Source organism: Lonchura striata, chromosome 1 (assembly GCF_050655825.1).
Source record: "Lonchura striata isolate lonStrDom1 chromosome 1, ASM5065582v1, whole genome shotgun sequence".
In the NCBI taxonomy this organism is placed as follows: domain Eukaryota; kingdom Metazoa; phylum Chordata; class Aves; order Passeriformes; family Estrildidae; genus Lonchura; species Lonchura striata.
Window position 1 is genome coordinate 68,467,368 of NC_140703.1, and position 21,963 is coordinate 68,489,330.

The following is a 21,963-nucleotide window of genomic DNA, read 5'->3' on the forward strand; positions in this document are numbered from 1 at the left end:
GGAAAGCTGGAAAGATTTTTGTCCCTAGCAACACATGGTGTCAATGAATTGTGCAGTAGGAAGCCTGTAGATATGGATATTCCTGGGTGCTGAGTGAAGCAAAGGACAAATTACATGCATCGGAGTTTTTGTTTCAGACTCTGAGATTCTTTTGGTATTTATCATCATTTTCATCTGCCATTTTTAAAGATGTGCCTAGAAACAATGGACTTGTTAGAAAAGATCTTTTTTGAGGGTGGACTTAAAAACTTTGGAAGACTTCATGAAGCAAAAGCTAACAGCTTCTAAGTAGAATATAAGCAAGTTAATCAACATTATGTTAAAGATCATAAAATTCCTTTCAGATTTATACGAGAAAACAACACATTGTATAAAAATGTAGAACAGATGGCCTTTCTTCCCTTAAAAGCCTCAGCAATTTCTCTTTAATGACAACATAATATTTGGAAATACTATCTCCTAAATAAACAATGTCATAGTGCTTAAGTTAAGGAAATGTAGAGTGGATGTTTTCCTCCCTTCCCTTTCTCTAGGACACATTGTGGGTGTCACCCAAACTTTATCATGCACTTTTCTCACTTTATTACAGTCCCTGTGTTGGGAAATATATTTGTGCCAGTTCTTGGCAGATTTCACAATGTTTACAATATGGACAAATAAAACACACACAAAGAACCATCACATTGAATTTACACCAATGTCACAGGCTTTCAACTTCTTGATTGCTGTAATTTAAGCTCAGGCTGTTGCCAAACTGTTGTGGTGTCCATGGACAAAGACGATTTTCAGATCAAACACAATTTCCAAGAGTGGTGCCATGGCACTGGACAGGGATCTACTTGCAGGATTCTCCTCTGCCCTCCAGCTCTGGGAAGCAGCCTCTGGTGTCAGATTAGAGGTAATCCTTTTAGTAGTTCTTGCTCAGTTTATATGAGAGCCGATTCCTTCAAAAGTTAAACACAGAAAAAGTCCTGAAGTTCTTTTTCCAGATAGAGCTCCCAGGTAGTCTTCTTTCTATCCTTTCTCCTTGGAAAATAGAGTCTAATATTAGCCAAGTGTTGGCACTGTTTCACAGCACCTCTTCTCAGCTGATGCTGAAGTAAGACATGGGAAGGACTGAGGGAGCTCCAGCTTTTCTCTGCATGTCCTTCATTCATTCTTCAGAGATGGCATCAGCAGTTAATATTAGACAAGGAGTTCAGAGCAGACTTCCTATTTGCAGTTCGGCAGTGATTCACCTCCCATTCAAATGGAATAACAGATTGATGTGGTCCCAGAACAGGTGCTATGGGATGGCAAAAACCTAAATATAGGATTTAAATATTTGAAGGGCTCCTAAATAACTATTTCTCTTTTTAAAAAATTATTTAGAGATACAATTTGTGCTCTCACCAAGGTTAATATTGATGCAAGCGTAGCCATAAACAGGTTGTGAACTAAAATCTGCACAAGGTACAGAGTATTATATTAGCCTGATGCATTCACCTTCCTGATTTTAAGATGAACCATGGATTTTATCATGCAAGTGAGAAGGCAAGCTTTTTAAATTTATAATCTATTTTAAAATGCACTTTGTGTTAACATCCAGATAATTCTGCAAAGAAATTATAAAAAATTTAGATAAGATCCACTGATATTAAAGTTGTTCTTATCTAAAGATATCTGCCTTTATTTCAATGCAAGTATTTCAAGTTGGGCAGATGTCAATTTCCTTGTGGCAGGCTCCATTATGAAAAGGAAAATACATGGAGATTTCAGATAAAGAAACTCCCCTGTTGTCATGGTGACAGCAATTAGCAGCAGTTAGAACAGCAGACAATGGATTTAATGGTTGGGTCTAATAGTGACTTAATTACTTAGCAGCCTAGTTTGTCTATCAGCATTTCAATACACAGGAATAATTCAGTGCTGTGCTCCCACTACATGATGCCTTCACTTAGCATTTTGAGTCTATTACAAGCAGAATTGCAGTAGCATCATTACCATAAATATTTTTGATTTCATATGTGCTGGGCAGGCCAAGGTAAACGGCCTTCTGCAGCGATCTCACTTTGAGCACCTCCCGTCACACAGCAGAACAGCAGAGAGCCTGCTAGTCAGGAGAGAGCAGTCTGTGCTCATCATACTGTGAGGGTAAAAAATAACCTGGATTCCACTGCAGTTGTATCTTCTTTAAAATGGAGGGAGAATTTCAAGCTAGGCCAGTCAAGGGTATACATCATGGCATATGTCAGGAATACATTTTCTTTTGTACAGACACTGAATGCCCTTCTTTTCTCCTCCTCATTATTCCCTCAGGCTGGAGGAATGGCAAATAACTTCACATCAACTCTCAAGTTGATGGGTTGCAACAGGGTTGCAACTGCTGTTTCCCATCAGTGGAATTGGCTCGAATTGGAGGCCATGAAGCAGCACTCTGCCACAGCTCACATCTGCCTTGTGGGAGTGAGAGCTTCAGCACTGCCTTGTCCATTGCTGGTAAGTTCTATGTGCTGCCAGTGGCTACAGGACAGACTTATAAAGAGTCTAAACCACTTAGGCTGGCACTGCTGTCTCTTCTAGGTTTGGGATTTTTTCATTGACCAACAGAATATTCTGGGTTGTGAAGACCTGGGCTGGAAATCTCTATTAGCACAAGAAATGTGTATTATTGCAAATGCAGAGAAAAACTACAAAATATCTAAGTCACACAGATGTGAGGCTTTTTCCAGCCTAAGCCCAACTAAACTACAATGTGAAAAACAGAAGAGGCAAGACTTGTTTGTGCCTTATCACATGGCAGAAATTTGAAATTTTGTTTCTGTCTGGAACAAGATATAACAAAGAAGCTCGCTTAGGAACACTGAACATACTCAAAGCTCAATATTATATCCTTCTGAACCTTCCCAAACACTGGATTTACTCCCATGCTCCATGGTTTGTCAGCCAGCACAATCATTTTTGTGTTTATGAAGAAGGACGACCATGACATTGATAGAGCTGGAAAGTAAGCCAGCAAAAAGAAAGGTTGCTTTTGGCCAACCTATTTCAGTTACCCATTCCTTCTCTGCAGAGAGACCTGTTTCAGCAAAACAGGGCATAATGTAGAGAAAGAACATGGAGCTGATGAAAAATCAAGCAGAAGTGCTCACTTCAGCACTGCCACATCAAAACATTAGTTGAGTAACCTCAGTTTAATTTTTTGTCAGATTTTTCCCTTTTGATTAGTTGCCCTTCCCATCCTAATTTAACAGTGGAGCAGCTATTTGCCTTTGGCCACATTTAATGCAAACACTGAATGGTAGCGTTAACATCTGCTTTTTTCTCTTTTTTTTTTTTTTTTAAGAATTCTTTTGTGTTGGAAGTCTTGGAATGTCTCAATCTCCTTTTAAAAGTTTGCTATTAATCCTATATTGATTAAAAGCTAGACAGTACTGTAAATAAAACAAATTACAGTGCTCAGCGAACTTGACTTTCCTTTTCTCAACCAAAGGAATATGAAGGTCTCCAAGCTATGTTAAATCAAAGTGAAATGTTAATGTTTCACATCTCTTGAAGTTAGCACTTCACTTATCTTGGCACTTCCTATTCTCCATGTCTCAGGTGATCTTCCTTTAACGCTGAAGGACTTTACTTTTCAAGTCCAAATCCATCTTGAAATCTTTGTGTCATTGTCACTGCTATGTCATTGCAGGGAGGTGGGAACCAGGCTGAGTTACACCACCTGAAAATTCTTCAGCCACAATTTAAGAAACATGACCAATAGGTAATAGTCTTTATTACTGGTTTTTCACATCCTTTGCCCAGGGGAATCATCCTGTGCCCAAAGGTGATTTGGCATATTTTGGAAATCCAGGGAAATAAGTGAAGGACAAGCCAGATTTGTTGATAAGGGTATGCAGAAATGTTCAGAAGGTATAAAGTCTGTGCCCCAGGAGTGCTTGTGAACAGTCTAAAGTAAAGCAGAAGATATGGCCTAACTTGATGATTTTAACTTGCACTTTTCACCCTATTGCATATGCATATATAAAAAAGTCATTTTTGCCAGCTCCATGGAGTAACCTCACAAGAAACAAATACAGACATGCTATATCAGAAAAAGTTTAAAATGTGCTACTTTCAAATTCTTAATTTCTTTTTGGGAGACTGTTTGTACTGTGAGTATAAGCAATTCATTCCACAGTGTTTTCATTGCTTTAAGAGAGATATCATACTCATTTTCCCAGTGTATTAACTTTGAGATTTAATATCACCAAACAACAGAAATCATCCCCTTTACCATATACTGATAGATTCTATTATTGTTTACATGATTAATCCATTGCTGAATTACTGAAATTAGTAGATTTTTGCCACTTGCAGTAATTGAAGGAGGACTGGCACTCTTAATGTCCCTTTGGTCAAGGAATTGTTCTGAATCATAATACAGGACTGACTTCTTTTATCATGAATTTACCTCTGTTAATGTGGGTTTTTTTCCTTTATGTGGAAAAATCATGTTCTTAGTTAATAAAGTTTTGTATATACTGAGCTCTTGTACTCTGAGATGGGCAAGGGATAAGAAGAAGCTTTTTCTGTTAATATAGGTATGAAATTTCTTTCCTGCAAATGTAAATGTGAAGACATCATATTTTCCTCTCCAATTAAGTGTCAGATACTCAAGTCAGTAAAGTTATTTTTTATTACTGAAATATGTGATCAGATTTTTAGCCCAGTAGGAAAAAGGGTTCATGGAGTGAAGAGCATCAAATGGCTTTCTTCAGTGTTAATACCAATATATGAAAACAAACTTTGCTTTAATCTGTGAACTTTTAGTCTCATGGTAATTTAACAGAAAAAGTGAGGAGAACCTAAGGGTCATAAACATGAATAGTTCTAATTTACACTGTCTGAGCAAATAGTCTGTGTAATTGCAAATAGTATAATTCTTTAAAATACACAAAGTGGAAAAGTCTTTTGGAAGACAAAAAAAAATAGTCCAAATAAAAGCTCTGGGAGAGTTTCCTTAGTCTTTAAAGTTCTGTCTTCATGGTAAAATTCAGAGAGATACTGAGCAAGAAGAAACCAAGAGGTAATAACAGATCTCAGTGTATTTATACTGCAGTACTGTGCCAATTATTATGGGCACAATATTGCCCTGCCATAATGACGAAGTTTCCTTATGCCATAAAGAAACTTCACATTTTGTGCAACCTGGGTTACTGCACAACACAGAGTTTTGTCAGATAGGTGTAGCACCACTACCTGCCAGTCCTCCTATATTCCATTTTTCCAAAGGATCAATCAGGATTATTTTCTAAAAGATTTTTAACTCTTTCCAACTAAAGGCACTGAGGTCAGAAAATTCCCTTAAACAGACAATGTTAAGGGCAAAACAAGAAATCTGTCCCCGTGGAAAGCAGGTCTGGTATGACAGGAACTCTTTAATGCCATAGATATTGAAAAAAAAATCAGCAAAACCCATGACTTTTAATAATTACATGGTATGGTGTGAAGAACCAAAATCAGGATGACTACAAAATAACATGAATTAGAACTAGATTAAGGTTTTATAAATGTATACATAGTAAGAGGAAAACAAAAAAGAAAGAAGAGCAAATAAGAATGAGAAGGAAAACTGCATTTTTCTTTGGTCTTCACAAAAAATTAGTAATAGTCACAAAACTTTAAGAGAGTTTTAATAAGAGAACAAGAGTTTGGACTATATAAAGTAAAAGAACATCTTAAAGAATATTTCTATAAATTTAGTTACACAAATTTCTAGGAAATCATGAAATTAATCTTCTGTGAACTAGCAGATGATATTTAGGATCTCCAGCATGTGAAGAAAAACAAATATAAGATTTTTTTTCCAAAAGAGAGAGAAAGGACATTAAGGGGAAGCCAGGCTAACTCAGATTTATGCAAAGGTAGTAGAATAAATAATTTAAATAATCTAATTTAAATAGAATAAATTATTTAAACCTACATTGTTTAAACCTGCACAATACTAATGTAAGGGGAAACAGCCAATATGGGTTTGTCAGAAGCAAGTCAATCTATTTTCTGGTTTTGACAGGGTAATCATCCCAATAGATAGGGTAAGAGGAGAAGACATGATGAATCTTGACTCTTGTGTCAATGTTGCAAGTAAAATAAGTAAATGGAGCCAAGAACATGGAAAGAAAATAATTCTCAAAATGTATCAGTGGTTCACTCTCCACACAGTACACACGAAAGAGGACATGCTCTTTGGAGTTACCCCACATCTATTTCTATGCAAAATATTAATTAATAACGTTGATGGCTGCTAAAGAGCATATGGCACAGTCTGTATAGGAGGAGCTGGAATTCTTTTGGAAGATGGGATTTGACAAAGGCAAATAACTGAGGGTTTTCTGGAATCAAGAAGTTATAGAGAAACCATCAAAAGAGACATACTGTGCTCGGCAAGGAAACATTCAACGAACAAAACAAGAAATAATGACCAGGCAAGATGGACCACAGATCAAAAATGTGCAAGTAGTGCCATACTACTACAAAATCACACAAACACCTGCTTGGGATGACGACAGAACAGTTTCATGGAGGTCAGAAAACTGAGTCACTCTCCTGTGCCTGGGTGTGTTTGAGATCTGAGGTGGAACATCTTATCTGCTTTTAGGGACCATGCCTTAGAAAGTTTGCAATCTGTATTAAGATATTTTAAATAACTGATGTTTAGAAAACATAAATTGTTAGAAGAAGCTGAAGGAATTGGATTTGGTTTGTAAAGAAAGAGAAAAAATAAAAGAGTGAAGGAAAGGGTCTTCAAATACATAAATTACTTTTAGAGAAAGCTGGTTTTTGTTTGACATAGGAAGAAAAAAATATAATCATCGTACCTTGCAGCAAAGGTTATTTACCTCAGATATTAAGAGGATTTTAAGAGTAGGTTGGAGGAAACTGGGTCACATTTGGGCCAAGTGTTTAAGTCTTCCATGGAGGCGAAAAATGAATAACCTCTCTTTTTTCTGCATCTATTGTAATGTAAAGCCCATCTGAGCTTTCTGAGAAGAATTCATCAACTCTCCTATAACCAGTTGCTGCCTAATGTTCTTACAGTTCCTCTCACAGCAGTGAATTCTCCTCCCTGGTGGAAGTCAGATGTGCAAAATATTAACAAAATCTGAATATCACAAGAGGTCTTAGAGACACAGGAGAAATACCACCCATTGTGGGATTATCTTGTTTTGATGAGGTGACCCACAGAGTACCTCTGCTGCTTCTGAGACATCTGCCAGCCCTGATTTCAGCTTTGGCCTCACCAATGTTAGTGTTTGATTAAAAGTGAATAATGCAGTATTTTCAAGCTAGTAATCACAAATTCTTAGAGATGCAAAGAAGCTCCATAGGAGCTGCTGGCTTTTCTGTCATTTCCACAGTTTTTTTCTCTGGACTCACTCAACTGACAGTGTTGTTTCTTTAGGCAATTATCACCCACAGCAAGGTTTTCTATCTCTACCAAATCAGGAGCTCTGTGCTTCTTGCATTGATATTTTCATGCTGGTTATAACTGATTTATCAAAAATATCCTAAGTTTACTCCCAGTGTATGATACACTTATCTCAGGATGTGTTCAGGTCAGAAAACTGGACTCTGTTAGTTCTGGGGTTTTTTACTTAGGAAAACAAACATTGCAGCAGAGGGAACTCTTTTCCTTATGGTTTAGTCAAGTTACTGAAGCACAGAACTGGTGCAAAATTCAAATACACCCTTATATTTAGTTTAGTTTTCACAGTAACAGCCAGCAGCCAGTTTATCACTTTTAAATATAATAATTTATTTTAGACCACAATCTATGGCCTTATCACTGTCACCATGTTGACAGTATATCTGTCTTAAATCTCTCCTACATGTTCTTAACAGCATTACCTGGCTGCAAGGTCTTGGCCAGCTGCTGAGTGTCAATAAAAGAGGTGACAGCTTCTCAGCAGCTGCACAAGCTGCCAATGTACAGCTGTTTTCCTATCTCTCTCGGGGTGCAGAGCAACACAGCTGTGGTTGTGGAAGGAGAGATGAGCAGCCTCCACAGCACAGTTAGTTTTGTCAGGATTGTGCTGTCATCTGAGAGCAGGGTTCCCTAGTAGGGGGCTTTCACACTGTACTGCCTAAAGCTTGTTGTCCTACTGAATAAGACATTGTGATCCGGAATGGATCCAGAACAGTGTCCAGGCACCTGACCTGGGTGCTCATTTACAATTTCTTCACTAAATAAAGATACCTAGCATAAGGTCTCTTTGAGGTTGATGTCTAACAGACTATTACAGAGACTTTGCTTTTTTTTTCTCTTTCTAGTACAGCCAAGTCCTCAGGAAGCAGAAGACCCAGAAAGCAGAAGAGCTCGATTCACCTCCTTCCACAACTGGAGGGGTTTCAAACACACATTTCCACTCCTCAGGGACGGGCACCAGTCCTTCAACACTTGTCTGCACTGGTGGGGAAACCACCACCATCAACCCCTGAAACCTGCAGCCAAATAGCCCAAAGGAGGTGGAAAAGGAGCTGTGAGGCACTTGCAAGGGAAGGAGAGACAGCAGCTGCCTACATTATTTTCTCTCTATGCAATGACAACGAGTATAAAGTGTATAAGCAAGATTAAATGGTGCTTGAAGGCACACAGAGCCATCTCTGAGAGTTCAGCTGGGTGAGCCCCAGCTCCAGCAGCTGGTGAGAAGGGCCAGCAGCTCCAGGAAGGCCCACACTGCTCTGTGAGGGGAAGAGGGAAGAAGTAATCCAGGGTAGGCACCTCAAGGATGACACAAAGCAGGGGAGAGGCATGACTTGATGAAGACTGCTTTACTTGACCTTATTTTATTACCTTCTTTTGCTGGCTTTAGTTATAGGTGTCCCCACTATTATGCTGCTGTGACAAACACTTCAGAATCATCCTTAATAAATACAAAAGTAATCCAGCTGAAGCAGTGTAGCTATTCAAATACTTAAAATAAAGCATATGATTCCTGAATCAAGACTTTAATAAGTTAATTAAATTTCACAATTATGATGGTTTTTATAAAGGCAGCAGCTATATTTCCTCATGTTAACAGTAAATGTGCAAAAAATAAAAGAATAAATAAATTTTCCTTCCTAAATAACTGAATTCTGTTTTCAAAACTAAAAAGTTTTTCATGGAAACAGTGTTTGAAGTTTATTCAATAATGCTTTTAAATAATTCCTTGGTATATTTGCATTTTTCCTCCCCTTTTTATTTTTGATATCATCATAATGGCGAGACTAAAATAACATTTAGCTTAGAACCATGTCTTTATATATGTTCCAATTGTTCCCATTATTACAGCTGACAGACATAAAATGGCATCTGAAGTGTATATATAATATGTACAAAAGAGTCTCTGAGATAAAAATTCTGTGATGCTTAAATACTTTTCAAATGTCTCCAAAGGGATTTAACTTCAATAAAAAAATTTAGCAGAGAAAAGCAATTTCTGATTACACAGATCTCTTTTTTTTTTTTGTCATTTAGTAGGGTTTAAATTGAATCACTGACCTAAAATATTAATTTTGAAAGTGACTTGTAAAAAATTTAGAAAAGTTGTTTATGCTTTCAGTTTTGTTCTATGAAGACAGCTGAATGGCACAAAAATGTATCTAGCATTGTCCGCTTGTTCTAAATAATATCTTTTAGTAGGACTAGTCACAGTATTAAATTAAGAGAACGAGCAATTAATTGTATCCTTGTGAAATGAAGAAGAGAAGAATCTTTGAAATGTTCTTTCTTCCTCATGTTCTCCATTTAAAATGTAAAATTGCATTATGTATTTTCAGCTATGGAAAATCTTTCAGTTTTCAATTTAAACAAAAGCAGTGGAAATGAGCAGTATATGACACAAAATTAATTTGGATTGATTTTTTCGTAAGGTAGAGGAATGTATTGCCAAAAGGAAAAAGATGCTTGTTTTAAAACAACCAATAATCCATGAAGCAAGGTTTCGCTGCTACAGAGCTGTCAGCAGTTTTGGTCAAGCATTTGTGCTCAACCCAAGCAAATTTTTTTTTTCAATTATTTGTTTGGATATTTGAAAAATTGAAAGTAGCCCTACTTGTCTCCATCACCCTAGCATGATTTTGCTTAGTATGATAATGATATAATCATGTTCATTAAAGCCCTTAAGGGGTTTTTCTACCTTTTGTTACAAGGCTTGCATAACAGCTAAAAAGATAAAAGATGTAAATATTTCTCTGTGGAAAAAATAGCAGGAGGATAAGCTGCTGGAAGAAAAAACAGTAGGTAGAAAGCTAAGAAGAGCAGTGTAATAATAAGAATGTATTGCCAATTCCTTGATAAACTTAGAGAAAATGACTCACATTATTGAAAGAGACCACAGGGCCAGTAGGGGCAGAAAACACAATATTGAGAAAGCACAATATATAGTTTGTGTAAATGGTACAACAGGGGCACAAAGATTCTTGAAAAGATTAATCTGAGAACCCCCAAAAGGGAAAAAACTCCTATTAGTCTGAAACAATGAATCAGGCCCACGTCAATAAGTAATTGTGCAAGAACCACATCCTCTCACTAAATTTAATGGGACTGTAATCAAACCATCTGCTAGAAAATGCTTTAAAAAATTTGCTGCATAAAAGTTTATCACTGGAAAGGAAGAAACTCTTAAGGAAAATTGGAAGGGAAAGCCAGAAGGGTAAAATGCTGGTAGAGTGTGAAAGTGGTGAAGGACTCAGTGCTGAATGCTCAGTGTATGTGTACAGCACCTATATAAAGGCTGATTTCAAAAGACACCAATTTAGAATTACAAAGGAAATCACTAGGCCAGTGATAAAACTTGCTGGTGACGCAGAGTTATTCAGGATTATCAGCTGCAAGGATTTGCAAGAAAAATTCTCACATGAAACCAGTGACTGGGTGTAAAATCTCAGAAAAGTATTTGTGGATAACTGTCAGGTTATGTGCATAGAAAAAATTCACTAATGGTATGGCAGAGGTACTCTCTGTTCTTCAAGAAAGCTATTGAAATCATCAAAAGACACATTTTCATTGCCTTGAAAAGGGTTAGATGAGCATTCAAACCTGGTCAAAACAGTATTCAAATATTAAGAACAAGAATTAAAATGCAGAAGAATGGTAGAAGATAAATACTTGATGCACCCATATCTTGAATACTTAATGAAATTCAGGTTTTCTCCATCTCTGGAAGGATACAGGTGAACCTGTAAAGTAAAGGTCTTTATAATGATCAAAGGTGCAAACTGGTTATGTATGAGGACAGATTAATGGATTATGGCTCTTTACCTAATTAAATAGAGTGTCATCACAAAAGTGTCTTAAAGGAAATGTATAACTCATACTTCTTCTGAGGGAGATAGCATCTTGGAATTCACAAACTATATTAAATTAGTGAATAAGGAGTAAATTTCTGTGCTTTATTGCAACAGGAGAACTACAGGGAAAGATTTAAAACAGAAAAAAACCCTATTTAATTAAATTGCAGGTTACTTTGACATGTGAATTTGTGTAATCAGAAGTACAAGTGAGTCCAAGAAAGTATCCATGGAGGGCAGATCCATCCCTGGCTATCAGATACAGCTCTTGGGCTGCCAGCCACAGGAGGCAAGGGGACAAAGCATCACTCTTTTATTTTTTCCCTGTACTTCTGGTGCTGGCTGCCACAGTGCCATGCTGGAGGGACATTTCTTCTGACCCAGAATAAGTTTCCTCTATTCTGATATTGAGCTACCTGCAAGTTTCTGTATTTATTTCAATCTAGGACAAATCTACTTTTAATTTAAAGTACCATTCACTATAATAAATCTACTTTCATGCATCTGGACCCTTGTTTTATAGTGCTTGGATGGTGGAAAATAACCTTAAAACATGATGAACTGATGTTGAGAGATTGCTAGGGGTAGCACTGAAGGACCAGAAAGACCCTATTGTAATCTTTCAACAATTAAAGGGGGCTTGTTAGAAAGATGAAGATGGACTTTCTAAAGTTTATTTATATTAGATAATAGGAACAAATGTTTTATGATGAGGGTGGTGAGGCACTAGAACAGGTTGTCCAGGAAAGTTCTAGATGTCCTCTCCCTGGAAGTGTTCCAGGCTAGGTCAGCTGGGGAAACTGGTCTAGTGGAAGGTATCCCTATCCATGGTGCAGGAATTGGAAGCAGGTGATCTTCAGGTTCCTTCTAACCCAAATTATCCTATGATTCTATGAAAATATTCTCTCCAGTGCCATTGACTGTTTGGTGTGGAAGGAGTTGCAGGAGAAGCAGATCTGAACTGTTTCAACTGGAGGGGAGGGAAGCAGGCTCGTGTCATTACTGGGCTGCAGTCAGGCCTTGGCATTTGTGCCTCACTGCCAGCTCACCTCCATCTCTGAAGCAGCACCTACTACACAGCGCAACTTGTTCAGTTTAAACAATTTCAATAGACAATGACTTTGATGGCAAGGAAAGGAAAAAAATTATTTTTTGTGAGCTGCTTGCTTTAGATGAATGTGACTTCATGGTGGTCTTGGAGTCTCACAGGCTTGGCTTTGATTAAAAACAGTCAAGTGCAGTAATTCTGTGATTTCTGGATAGTGTGATGTTACCCCATGCAAATGGTCTGTTTCCTATATTTATGCATTTTTTTTTAAGTGGAATACAATCATCCACAGCTTTTAAACTTATCTGACATATTTATCTTGACAACACTAAAATTTTGTTCAGTGTGTTATTGTATTAATAAACTGTAATTTCCTTAGTGATACTTGATGCATTTTTAATTACAAAGGCCATAATATTTCAGTATCAACGTCTCAACTACTGCTAGAAGACCTAAGCTTTTGGAATTGATTTCTGTTGATCTCAAAAAAGGGGAACCTACAGGCAGAGCAGTCATATAACTGAATGTTAAAACACCCTATTTCTTCAAAGCTTGCCTTTTGATCCTCATATTGCCACTGAGACTCTGAATGCATCATTCATTGCAGTGTTTTCCTGTGACAGCTGGACTTCATGCTGTTATTCTTTTAATTGCAAAGTGTCTCTTTTTCTGAGGCAAAATGGATCTGATGGTGAATGGCTACCCTGACAGGCACTTAGAGGCTACACATACAGAGCTTCAGCTAGCATTTTCTGTACTTATGTTTCTAGAAAGAATCAAGCCTTTATTTATTTTTCCTTGAAAGACACATTATTCCTCTGTAGAAGCCATAATTTCTGCTTGATCTAGCACAGTGTTTTCACGGAGGGAAATGTAAGGTTGGTTAATTATCATTAATGCTATTGCTTTTTGTTTTCAGTGTCTTTAATATGTGCTCTTTTCTTTCCAGCACTATTACAGGATTTAATGTTCCCTTGATGTAGCAGAACCTCTGCCAGAGTCCCTGCTGTGCACCAAGACCTAATCAACCTCCATGTTTGTTGTAAATTCCTCCAAAGCTGCTCAGCCTGAGAGCAGGAGTTAACCTGCAGTACTGGCATTCTGCAAATTCCTGCCAAAGTCTGAGACCAATTGCCCTTTCTGATGCAAAAATTTTTATTGAAATGCAAAAGAAATTTAAACTGGGTTCTGGCTCAAGGGAAACTGCATTGCTTGAGTTTCAACATCCTATTGATGAGGTGTTCTCCATATCTTGCATGTTTGTCTGCTGACAGGTGGGTATTACACAGGAGTGAGATTATCTAATTATTTTTTTAATTGTAGATATTTTTTACTGAGAAGAAGTAGACAAATGCTAGTTTACCAAGTGTCTTTCACCAATATGTTGATTCAACATTCCAGGTTGCTTTGCCACTGACCAAGTTGTAGCCATTCATTGAGAAAAGATCATTTTGTTGTTTATTGCAAGTCTGACAGATGCCAGTTGTTTCAAGATTTATAAATTCTGCTGTGTTTTTAAAATATGACAGTATGGTAGAGACTTTAAGTTAGCAGCATGTCAGAGATGATAAAGGTTCTACAACCACATGTAGCACAACAGAAGATAATTGATGTATTCCTGCAGTGCAAACCATCGACTTACAGTGTGTCAGAGCAAGTCCCTGTCCCTACACTCTGTATTCATTAGTGCCTCAAGGAATACTTATTCACCTTATCTGTTCACTTCTAGTGCTACACCATTTTTCAACTGGAAGAGAGGTGCATGCAAGTGATAAAAGAGATGGCTCATATCTTGAGAGTAGGAGGCCAGATAATGATATATGTGTGGGCAATGGAGCAAAAATAGGGAAGATTTGAAAAGCAAGACAACTTTCTTCCTTAGAAACCTTCACCTCCTTCCTGCTCCTCAGGTGAGCCGTGCTCACATGGAGTACAAAAACCAATTCTTTACAGGGACAAAGAACAGGCTTTGAAACAGCCCTGTCATAAGCTGGATGGGACTTCAGAGCTATGCAGGACAGCAAGGAGCTCATCCTGCAGAGAGAAGAAAAAAGCACTGTGCACAGTGTCAGAGAAATCTCTGAGATGGTCTCTGTTCTCAAGATCACTTGATTCGGATTTGGGCAATCAATGGCACCAAGAAGGGCTCATTAATTATGGCAATTACAGTGCTGAGCTGAATGAATTAAAAAGGGGGAAAAACATTGAAAAAAACCCAAAGCACATGGCTTTCCGAAACATACGTCTCATTTTTTCTACGTTGCAAACTGAGTTTTTTAAATACAATAACTTTTGAAGTGGCTGTTAAGCCTGTGCTGCCCACCACACTGCTCAAAGGCTTTCAGGAGCTGCTTTGCAGAATTAGGCCAAGCAACTGTGCATCTCCCTAACGGCAGAAGGAATTCATCGTGTTTGCAGCAGAGTGTATTTACCTGACCTGATTTCATGTCAGAAAGAATTAGCTGTCAGAAAACAACTTTAAATAGACCATCACCCAAACCAAAGAGCTTTCTGCTAACCTCAGAGCAAAAGCAGAGTAGGTGCTTCTATGCAGAAAAAAGTCATTGGGCGTGCCCTGACCAATCATAGCTGACAGCAGACAGGTCCTGGTGGGGCCTGACTGAGTTACTGCTACGATTTTAAAAGCAAGAAACTGGCCAAGCTGATAGAGAGAGCACCATATTCCTGAGCTATGCATTACTCATTTGTACTTTGACCACACTAACTGGTGCATGATCAGAGAAAAAACTAAAGTGTGGAAGTTCTAGGGAAAATTCCCTTATTGAAGTGCACAGGGAATGCTAGAGGTTTTCTTTCTTTTGAAAGCTCAGCGCCTTTGAAAACAGTTCCTGAAATTTTTATAGCCTTGGGTTTGTTTTGGCGAGAAGGGCATGTATGAGGAAGAAGCTGCTTTGAAATTCTCAGGTTCTGTGACTTTGTTTTCTTTGATTTTGTTCTTAAAATACATCTTCATTGAAATTTTTTCCTAGAGTTATTATTTCAGGCTGAGCACACTTTAGCACACTGATCCTTTTCATAAACAGCTGCCAGCTGTGTTTTGTTGCTTGAAAATAGAAAAAATACATTTGGAAGGTGATTGCTGGATTATTTTTTATGTATGCATTAAAAGCCTCTGTTGTTCATTTATTACTATATAATCATTCATGTCAACTTTTTACTTTAAAATGTATTGTACTCTGCCACTTGATACAACATAATGTGGAAAGTAAGTGAAAGATACACCATTATATTACAGCTCCACTTTGTCAATCCATATGATATTTCCAGTCACATGAGACAGACTAGCTTTTATGAGAACTACTGGGTGTACAGAGCCCTCGTGGCAGAGGCAATAACTCATGACACTGTCACATTCCAAAGATATTTTCACAGCCATAGCCACAGCCAAGGAAGCAAAGGGATACTTGCCTCCCTGTAGGCCACTACATGACCCCTCAAAAACACAATTTTAAAAGGGGATTTCATGTTTTAAGGATTGCTCTTGCCCTGCTAATAACATTAGAAGTCAGAAGGATTTAGTAACTCATTTAAATCTCTACAGTGAATGAGCACAGCAAAGTGTTCCAGTGATTGCTAGTCAACTGAGAAAATATTTATTAACATAATGCTTTTATCTGCAGATTCACCTTTTGCAAAGAAAGTCAGATTCATTACCTGATTTTTATAGATAAAGAAACTGTAACAATTTACTATTAGAGTTTGCAATGTAAAGTAAATATTTGGAAGCAAAACAAACAATAATCCCAAACAACACAGCTGCTTTGCTGATGTTATTTATTAATGTCTGTCCATAATTTTGCTTCCTGATTTTGTTTCCATTGATTTGTGAAGCAGCAAGTCAGATATCAAACTTGTTTTCTGAGAAATAAGCCCATGCATGTTCTTTATGTGGCTGTCAGTAGCAGATGTATATCGTGTTTTCAGACCTAGCATGAAAAAGTGCAGCAGTCTCTGGTTTTTAATGCAGCTTTAATTCAATTTGGATATAATATCTGTAATAACATTTCCTTTACTTCCTTCCATGGTACCGTCATAGTACATCTTGCATTCTCAGGTGGAAGTGCTAGATAGGCTAATCAGTGTCCTCCATCTGTAATGATTGCCACTGCAGTGCTCCTTTTTTCTCCCTAAATGTTAGCATCACTGTGCAAATGGAGAAAACAATTTTCAGCCACCAAATGTTGCTGCCATTCAGCTCTGTTGACACCATTCCCTTCATTTCATAAAAGCATAACCCAGTCCAACTCTTGAATGTGTGGCCCATATGGGAATGGAACAGCTTCAGCCTTATTAACACTGTTCCCTAACAGCATCTCTATATTTTTAGTGCAACTTCAGGTTGCCCAAAGCACCTCTGAGACCCTCCATCATATTTGCTCCCGTGGTTCAATAGGCTGTTTATTCACATGGTGCACAAGAAAAATGCCTCTGATGGTGGCTGCCAGTCCTTCCCCTCAAGCACACCTGATACTTAGCTTTTTCCTAGAACAACACAGGTATTTTAACGGAACCTGACTACTCCTGTTGGAAGGTTTCAGCCTGTTCCAGCATTCCATTAGAGCTCATCATCTCCAGTTCTTCCCTCAGGCGCAATGAGTCACCACTAGATTTCTCCCAATGATGATATCCCTGTCAGTCTGATCCACACCAGCTGTTTCCAAACAGATCCATGTCACAGGGCAATACTAGCCTAGTTGGAAGGATTTTTAATCTCTGGGCAACCGTTAGCAGCTCTAAAAGCAGCTCTCACCTCAAACAAGGAGTTAATGTCTTTGTTTTGAATGAAATGAACTGCACAGGGCCACTTTTGCAGGGAAGTTCTGCCTAAGGGATGGGTCAGACCTGCTGCCATGTGAGATGCCTTGCACAAAATTGCTGCCTCTGGACTTCTTGGGATCAGACTAAATTCAGACTTGCAAAAGAAACTGCTCTCAGACACGGTCCTCAAAGTGGAAACAAAAATACACATTTGTCTGCAAAGATCATGTATTAATAAATCCTCACATTTATGCATGTCAGAAATGTGATAAAGCCATAAGCTCTATTCTAAATTCTTGTTTTGATTAGGATACCAGTAGCAAACCCATGACTGAGTGCATTCCTTAATTTCTTCAACACAGTCTGCATTTGCAGTCTGCAAGGTAGGCACTACCTTGGGATATAGGGATATAGGAGGGAAATGCTCTGCACTCCTAAGCAGCCCTTGTTCTCAATTTGTTTTCCTTTGTGCTCTTTGCTGTTCTGCACTGGATTCTAGAATAGACAGGTACAATTCTTCTGGCTTCATTTAGGCATTGAGTCAGTAGATCTGTATGTAATTCTAGTTTTGTACTCCTTTATTGCCTACAGAGTTAATGGCAAGGAATAGTTCCTTTAGAGGAGGAACAACAGAAGTCTTGTTTGGACTAGCAAGCTCATGTTCAGCACCTGCTCATCTCTTTCCATTGCTTGTGGAAGGCGCAGCCTTAAACACAGACAGATTCATCATCCCCTCCACCTTTTCACCCAGCAGTGCTGATGACACATCCCTGTTTTGTAGAAAGGGTGATGCATTTTGTCTTATCTCTGCTTTAATTTACAGCATCCACCCCTCTGAATTTATGGTCATTTGAGGCCTCACCTGTCCAAGAGACACTTTCAGAAAAGCTTCCAATGTCTGACACTAACTCTGATCTATCAATGACGCTCTCCTTTACAATATATAATAATTTATATTAATATAAATAAAACTAATCTCTTCCCACTTTTTCTGACTTGCAGGTCCCAAAAGATTCCCTGATGTTGGAGATTTCTGTTTTATCTACAGATGGCTGCTGTGCTGTTCCTAATTTCTTTTGTGGAACTCTGGGAAATTGTCCTAGCTACCCAGGATCACAAGCACAGAGCATGGTCCTGTGTTCTGCGCTTTCCACATTAAGTATTGTCACACCGAGTCCCACCCAGCCCATGCAAAGGTGGCACAGGAGCAGCAGCTGGTGCTGCTCACATCACTGAGACACTGTGAGCATAGCAATGTTTATCCTCCTTCAGCATAAACAGGTTTGATGAGTGTGAGTCTATCATAAAAGATGTTTGCCCGCTGGGTAAATGTCTTTCTTCTAATTGTTTGCTAATTAGCGAACAGCTAACCCCACTTATTATCAAAATTCTTTCTCCAGAGAAAATGCTGCCAAGAGTTTCATAAATCCTTTTCCCTCATCCTTTTTAATTTTAAAAATTGCTCCAGTACCATTTGGTAGCTATCACCTAAGGAGGCATCTCGTTTGAGTTAATCAGCTCCTGCAAGGTTATCTGTGATCTATCTGAAAGTGCCTTAACCAGCATCTTGCTTTCTGTCTTAATTAGCAATTACTGGCCTAAAATTGTCACTTACCATAGGCATTTGTACTGACCTCTCAAATTAAGATCATCCACAAAATTAAAACTGGAAGAAGCCTATTTGGTCACTTACTCTATCTTCAAAAGTGCATTTATTATTCATGGTGTGTGGCAGGGAATATAAGTGTAGGGTATGATTGAGAACACTGCAGGTGACTAGTCTTTGAAATGTAAATACAATTAATGAGTGTACCTGTCTTCCCTCAGGATCTGTCCTTGCCTGCTTTGTCATTCTGATTATTTTTCTTCTCTTTGAAGGGACTCCTGGTTTTCTTTCCTTCCTTCTCGCTCAAGACTGAAATAATATTTTGCAGAAGGATTCTGAGTGGTAAAAAGCACAGAAAGTATTCCATGTATTTCTCAAAACACATGCTTTACTAGCATGCCTTTCATATCTCATTGTGACCAGGAGTGAGCTAAGTGTTGCCTTTTACTTTGGCACAAAAATCATTTGACATGAACATACTATCACAAGTTTAAAAAAAGAACACCAGCTTGCTTGCAGTGAAAGCCCACATTGGCAACATTCAGCTATAGTGAAACTGTGCCATTGACTAGTTGGCACAGACTGCCAACTAAAAGCATCACATTTCATACAGCAAAGGAGATTGTCACAGGGAAAACCAAGAAAAATTATTTGGGGACACATGAGGTCAGTCAAGAGAGAGAGCAGCACAGTAGGTCTCCAGCTTTCAGTCTTCAACTTCCCCATGCCCAAATTTTATTCTTTATAGCTCTGTACAGTGGCTTGCAAATAGATTAAAATATATAAGACCAAAATCTACTCCATGTCTTGAGACAGAGCTGGAGATATGTTGTCTTGATTTTTAAAAGTGTTTTCTTTTATAGTTTTTTTGAAAGTTTTGAAGTTTTCATAAAACTCCTTCAGCCTTCTGATATATACATATTTGAAAGTCAGAATTCCCACACAATTTCTTGTATAAATAGAATAGTTTACATGTTTCTCTATGGGTAGAGAGAAATGATTGATTGATCTTTAGACCAGTGTGGTTGGAGAAGTGGTAATTCCATCCTCTAATCCACAGTCACCTTTAGAATTCTATAAATACCAGGTATTTAAATAAAACTGAGTATTTTCTCTTTTGAACTTACCAAACTTTTTTGTACTCATTTTGTGTCCAATAACAACAGAGATAGCTCCAAGAAGATGCCAGGACAAAGGTGGTGGCTGCTAGGAGAAGCACAGATGGAGCAGTGGTGTCAGTGGTAAAACCACATGCTGGTAATAGCTGGTGCCTAACCCACATCTACTGAAACACCACCTAAGGCTCAAATGATTGGGACACAATTTACTAACTCCCAGATTGCTGAAGCAGAGCATTCCATTTCTTCCAGAAGTTCAGCACACACACAAAGTTTCAACAGAAGTACTTGCTGCCTTTAGTTTCTTGATCCTTTTTTTAAAACCGGTTTCACCTCTGGCTTTCTGCACTATTATGAAGCTGACTCCTCTGCAACCCCTCAGACACCTCCATGCTTAAGGCCCACATGGGAGGGAGCAGCTTGGAGTTTTCATTTCCAGCTAGCAGGAGGCGTTGCTGGATAAAAGCGAGGGTAATCCTCTCAGCATGCAATTCAGCAGCAATTCTAAGCAGGTCTCAAAAGATGAAATCAGCTGAAGAAATTTATCATCTAGAGGTTGGTCCTGTGCTAGTCAGTGTTCAGGAGTCTATCTGCACTTCCACTTCATCTGCAAGGCAGGTGTGCTGCGCCTAGTGTAGGTCCAGCACAGCACTGTTGTTGGGCCATGTGTGTGCAGGCTCAGTTGGACTCAATTGTGAGGTCTTTTCCAACCTAAATGATTATGTGATTCTATTCCAGGCTGGAGAGGCAGCTATGCCCAACCCAGGAGATGCTCACTTGCCAGGCTAGCATTGTGTATTTTTGGTAAAAGGATTTGAACAGGAGCCCCATGAAGGGAAAAAAAAGGCAGTAAACTCCATTTTATTTCTGACATCCACCTGCATAAGCTCAAGGCTCCCTGCTCCCTGCTGCAAAGCTCAGCACCTCAGTTCTGCATCACACTGCCTCTAAGCAAGAGCTGCAACTACCCCTGAGGGGAAGCAAGGCTCTAAAACATTCCCAGAAAGCACAACACTTCAACACTTACTGATCATCATCACAGAATCTCTCAAGGTGGAAGTCACTCCTAAGGATCATCAAGTCCAACTAAAACTAAACCACATGAGCAACATCCAGACACTCCTTGAACTCTGACAGGCTCGGTGGCATGACCACTTTTCCCAAAGCCTGTTATGGATACTAAGTCAAAATTTCCTGAGAAATTACTAGCAAGTGTGCAGAAACTTTTAAGATACTTGTGTCCATGTGTGTTTAGATTTGTGTTCTAGACTGTGGAAGCCAAGAGTTAGGATCAGCAGGGAGAAATGCTGGCTTGCAGGATGAGTGATAGGATTTCTGTGAGAGAAAATGGCTGTCATTATACCATTTTTCCATCCTTGGTGACTCTTGATTCATCCCAGGTAGAAAAGGATAAAAATAAAACTTCAACAAGAAGCAGCAAGAACACCTAGAAATTCATACTGGGATTTCTAGGCAAAGCTCCTGAGGCCTTTTGAAAGAGCAAGCTGTTCCTTTGCCCCAACACACCACACCTCTAATACAGCTCCTGCCTCTCCACCCTCCACAGCAACACTGTCCCTGAGCATTTTGCAGCCCCCTACATACTATACCTCTTTCTCACACATTAGATTTTGGGGCTGGTTTTTTTGGGAGGGAGAAGTGTTTCATCATCCTTTGAACTCACACTTTTATCACACACTATACATTAGTAGTAGGGAAGTCAAAAACTGTTCTTCAGCTTTTAAAAATCAGTAGATAAGACAAGGCCTTATCTTGTCTTATCTAGAGCAAGATAAGACAGAGCAAGGCAGTTTTTATGTACATAATTATGCCCCCTCTATTACAAAGCTGTGCCCTACTTTGTAATGAACTTAAGTATTCCCTTCCACTATCACTGACTAATGTTTCTACAGGATCTTTTGACAGTGAAGACATTCACAATATGACATGTTACAGTGCTGTGGATTTGGGTGACAAGCATATGGAAGGAAAAAACTCATCATCTACTTCTTCAGGAGCCCCGTTGAGCAGGAAACAGGGCAGCACCATCTTACTGAGAATGAATATGAATGCAAGCTGTGCATTAACACCCCACATGGAACCCTTAAGTCCTT